This window comes from Anser anser, assembly GCF_964211835.1.
Source record: "Anser anser genome assembly, chromosome: 5".
NCBI lineage: Eukaryota > Metazoa > Chordata > Aves > Anseriformes > Anatidae > Anser > Anser anser.
In genome coordinates this window covers 24286119-24292118 of record NC_139725.1, presented here as the reverse complement: position 1 = coordinate 24292118, position 6000 = coordinate 24286119, and positions in this window count along the sequence as shown.

Genomic DNA, 6000 nt, shown 5'->3' with positions numbered 1-6000 from the left:
AGAATACAACAGAAAGGCTTTGACCCCTGTGGATAGGAGCGGTTAACCTTTCTCTTTTGTTCGGAACAACACCTTTCTGATGTAATAGAAGTGTTTTTGTCCCACTGGCTTCTTCTCAGAGATGCCCAGTCTTTGTCATTGTTTTTGTATTGTAAACAAGTCTCTTTACAGAATGTGTTCAGATATATAAAGTAGTTCAACTTTAATAGCAAAAAACTTGACGAAACCTCACTCCAGTGATACTATAATGCTAATCTCATGTTTCTTACACAAAACTAATAGTCTCAGTTTATTTTTTAGCTACAATTGCATAAAAGGACATTATAGTGAGATCTCATACAACTAAGATTTCACTGTTTCTGCTCTACTGTGAAAAAAATAAAATAAAAAATCTACTTGTTCTCTCTCAGGTATGATGATAATTAATATTTCAACACATTTGAAAAGTAAAGAAAGAACATTTTATAATGCCAAAGACTGAACTGTTTGTGCTCTAATTAATATTCTGTTTAACAGTTTACTTTCTGCTAGAATGTCTCTCTAAGCCAGAGATCTGACTTTAGCTCATATCCACAAGCTATATATCCATAACATATTCTATATCACAACAGTGTAAAGGCACTATAGCATAGTAATTGCCAGTTTTCCTGTGCAATTTTGTATTACAATAATGTCAAGCATCCAGATCTTACAAATATCTCAATATTTGTAATCCATCAGCAAAAGAGGAAAAAAATCAATAATGCAAATGTGATCGACTCTGTATACCCAATTCTAAATGTATGCAAGAATATAACTGTTTGCGTATTTATACTTTAGTCAAAAATATGATAAATCAATTACCAACAGAAGTGTAGTTTTAATACCTCCAATATTATTGCAGACTAATTTCCTAAGTATTTATGCTTTTCCCCAGGTCTATTTTATAGCTCATGCTGAGCTTCAGCCTCTTGCTTATGTACTGTTATTAACTTCATTTAGCTGGTTTAAAGATGGCTCAGTAATTCCTACACAGGTTTCAGTCACCTATTTTAGTTCAATGTACTTATTCTAGAGGCCTAATATAAAATTGCAGCCTTAGGCACTATGTTTTTATTATGCCAGTGGATCTTTTCCAAACTGATTAAAAATATGTCTGTAGATTGGAAACCAAAACAGATGCAAACATTTAATTATAGGATTATTGTAATAACATGTGCTTCCCTTAACACAAAGCACTGTGTTAACTTTATTGCGGAACATATATAGAATCATTATCAGTCACTGATAATTTAATTCTGTAAGACTCTGTTTTCACTATTGTAAAATTTTGTTTTTCACAGCTGAGCTATGATGCTTTCAATGTGCTGCTTCATTGATCGGTTGAGAAGGCAACATATTACTAATGTATACTAATATATACTATGTAATATATTAATAATATATATATTATATATATACATACATATATATATACTATATAATGCATACCCAATGTTAGTTGAACACAAAATCTCACAAAGAAGAAAAAAAAAAAAAGCAATGCATACTTATCTGAATCATGGATACTTTAATGTAATCTGAAACCAATCTGCACTCAGAAGATATCTACCTACTTGCTATGCTGGTTGATTTTCTAAAGTTAGCCAACTCTATGTCATCTACTAAAAAATGACACCTATGCAGTCGGCACATATTGTCTTGTTTATTTTACCCTTTTCTTTAACCAAGAATTTTACAGTACAATCAATATGTTGCATTTCAAACACTGTCCAGAAATACATTGCTTTAAGAAATCAGGGACAGCTTCAAACTTTTTAAGATTTCTCTCCAAAAATGTTATTGTGATGAAAAAATTAATTACTTGTTTGTTTGTTTTTTCCTCCAAAGACAAGCACTCATTTTGCCATCATTTCATTCTATTATCATGGATCAAAATGTACAGAAGGCTGTTTTTGCATGTGATCCATTTTTGATACAAAGTAAATTGTAAAAAGATTGCTCATATTTCTTTTCCATGATATCATAGTCTCTAAATTGACTTTTGTTGTTGTTGTTGTTGTTATTCCTTTCAGGGTCTTCAGTGATCAATGGAAGAACTAAAAGTTACAACATTTGCACAGAACAAAATCAGTAGATCGATAGTCATCAGTATGAATTTGTATGGTGACCCTTACTGTATGAATAACAAATATGTAATGCCAAATTATAGGTTTATGGTACCTTTGTAAATTTGTAAAATAAAAGGTTTTATCATATGTACAATGTGTTTCTAAAACATTTTTTTCTCCAGCTTTTCAACACTAAACCCCCAAATATGTAACTAGTCTATGTAATTAAAATTTCCCAAGCTAACCTCTGCACTCCTTGAATTAATGTCTTAATATAGGAACTTGGAAAGCCTCATCAACTTTTTCTACGTTATTTAATTGTTTCACAGTTTGTTGCTCAAATTATGTTTTCTGACAAGCTATGGCTCTTTAGCTGAACAACTTCTTATAGGGATCAGCTGCTTACTAACCCTGTGAAAGAAACAAAACAAATCATATTTACTTAAATTAGAAATATTCAGTAAGAGAAAGGAGGATGTAATTAAAATAACGATTATTTTTCCCCCAGCATAATTGCAATTAATGGCAATCCTTCCAAGTAACTTATTTTATGCTCTTTTTTTTTTTTCTTCCAAAAATAGTGTGTCTTATAGACCAAACAATTGTCTTTCATAAAAAAACAATCCAGCTAGAATTACAGTGATTATTAGAAAGACCAGGTTGGGAAATTAGTCCATAGAAGAAAATGTATACAGAATTCATTTAAACTGCAGCCCCCATGAGGTACAACTATGTGGATACAGAGGAGTATTGACCTAAAATCTGAAATATTTTGACTTTCATTTGAAATAATACCTGCATGATTTGCTGATGAAAAAAGATTTTTCTATGCCATTTTCCTCCGTCAATGACTGTAGAATGGTTGCCTCTAGCTTCAAGCTAAACGTTTAATGAAATAAATCTAAAACTTGTCTATCCAATTTTGAAATCAATGCACCAGCTGTCTTATGCATGCATAATGTCTCCTAGTGATTCTAAAAAAGGCAAGTATTTTGCACTCTATATGTCCTTTTCCCCACTAACAAATTAATATTCAATAGGGCAGACTAAACTTAGAGCTGGATTAGCATTTCTTAACTTTCACTTCAACAGCTTCAAGTCTGTAAATCAACTGCAATTTTTTTATATGGTAAAGCTTGACATGAAATCTTAGGCTAGCCATATTTTATTATTTTATTTTGTTTTGTTTTGTTTTATTTTGTTTTTATTATTTTTTTAATTAGAGGATAAAAGACTGCCGAATTTCAAGGTAATATATGTACAATTTTAAAAGCATATACCTAAAAGAATGAAGGATGAAATGGAGAATGATTCTGTAAGCAACTATAAATATAATCCAAGATTCTAAGTTATCCTGCTGTAGTTAAAGAAATGATCCATCCTGGTATGAATTATACATGTTCTGGGAGATGGAGGGAATCTATTCTATGCAGAAGTTTAAGTCCTCTTTCCTGACTAATCCAGACCTCAATTGTATCAGCAACACTGATTTCTGCGTTAACTAATACAAAAACATTGAATCAGTTTCTAATGGTGTCTTCCACCAAAAACTCACTCATGAATGCTTCTGCTTTCCTTTGGACTTCTTCCACCCAATGCCTTAGCTGTTTTCTACATGATGTGTGTCAGCAAATTTCTCCTACCTGAGTCTTTTCAAGTCACCTTTTACACCTTTCATTTCTATTCTAAAACAGTTTAAAACAGATCAATACCTAGAGAAGGTCATAAAAGTATTTCAATCTTTTCTCAATATTTTAAACCATCCCATACATCTCAAAATAAATTCTGATCAGTATAAGTGCTATTTATTCATGTGATGAGGATACCACCCTAAATGTGAAATAGCCATATTTTTTAAATTTAAAAAGTACTTATTTTATTGTATTATATGTTGCAAGTAAATTTTCCAAAAGATGTTAGAGCAACATTGTTAACTCAAGGCATTAAAATATGGTGAATCATGACCCACATGTATTTTCTTAAAATGTTTGAGACTGTAATAAATATGTAGTAAATATTCCTGGGTCATTGAATTTTGTATTCTTATTATTTTCGGGATCATACTTTTAGCTTTAATCTATGAGAGTCCTAGAAATTTGCATGATTCTGTGTTTCAAAGCAAAAAATAAAAATAGGAAAGACTCCTACATAGTAACATGATTATAGAATCAGGGACTTGAAGAAAATGTACATAAAATTTACTAAAAAACATAAGAATGGAAGAAGAAAAATAAAAAACATAGAACTGAATATATAAAATAAAAGAAAATTTATGAATAAGATGGATAAAATTCTAAGTGTAAATCTTATTTTGATCACTATTAAATTTTTCCTTATTATACATACAACTGCTTTTTATTAGTCATGTAAGTTTAATGCCTTCAGCTTTAATAAATAAATAAATTAAATTAAATTGAAGTCAGGACCTAAACATGTATTAACCAGATTATTGTACTCTATGAATGAAAATGCAGGTCCCAAGCCTATTACTATCATTAAAGTAAAACCTCTGTGTTAGATTAAAAATGAATGAAGATGAAAAATATTTTCTTACTGGACAACCAACAAGTTGTATGATGATTCAGATTTTTATCTGATGATGGCTTCCAGGATCATGACTACCTAAGTAGGGCAAACGGTTTGCTTTTGTGAACAACAGAAGGAGTAAAACTGTGCATGTATAGCACAATTAAAGCAATTGTTGGAGAAAAATGATTCTAAGGTGATGTAAAGTCAGTGGCAGTTCATAACTAACTAACTAAATAAATAAATAAAATGCATTTACATTGGCAAGACAAAATATCTCAGTAATTTTGTTTTTATTTGTCAATTCTTTCCCTGAATTTTTGCATAGTTATAGATAAAAAAATGTTCCCCAGATTTAAAGTGACCAACTGTGGGATGGCAACATAAATAGCATGAATAAATACAATAAACAGTGTTTTTTCTCTGTGCTCTTTATGAGTGCATTGGTCACTGGTAGCCATAGATGTATTTTATCGTTGTTGTTGTTGTTGTTTTAAATAGGTTTATTAATAATGGCACTAAAGAAACTTTTTTTTCTCTTTTAGTTTAGTTTGCTTAGACTGTTTATAGGATTTCATTTTATATTGTCTATTTAGCAGAGTTTATTTAACTTAGAAATATGGGAGAACGTGAATCTTTTCTTAACCTCTCTTCTTAAATGCATGTCTTCTTTCTATGACAGTTACTCAGCAGAACGTGTCAGGATCACCTGTGTTCTCACCATAAGATTCTTAATATAATAGATAGGAGAAATGAGCAGTAAGCCACAAGCAGTGTGCCCAAAGCTTTTGTCAGGTTATTTGTAAGCCACTGGTTTACCTTTTTTCTTCTTTGGGCTTCTAGTAAATGTTGTATTCTGGTATTCATGAAAATTAGCAGTGAAGTTGGCAGCAAGATCAGTTGAAGAATTTACCAAATGCATGAGAGCAGAGATTATGTCCAAATATTTCTCCATAGACTGTTCATTTGCTCTCTTTTCTTGTTTTGTCAGTGCCTGAGGATGAGCTTAATTGTGGATTTGTAATACAGAAAAAGGAAGGAAGGAAGGAAGGAAGGAAGGAAGGAAGGAAGGAAGGAAGGAAGGAAGGAAGGAAGGAAGGAAGGAAGGAAGGAAGGAAGGAAGGAAGGAAGGAAGGAAGGAAGGAAGGAAGGAAGGAAGGAAGAAGGAAGGAAGGAAGGAAGGAAGGAAGGAAGGAAGGAAGGAAGGAAGGAAGGAAGGAAGGAAGGAAGGAAGGAAGGAAGGAAGGAAGGAAAGATTGTTGAAGAAGTAATATATCAGATTTTGAAGTTATAGCATCTTGTCGTGGCATAGAAAACTGAAGTGTGAGTCCACTGTGCATAAAAAAAAAATAAAAATAAAAATAAAAAAGCTAGATTACAACCT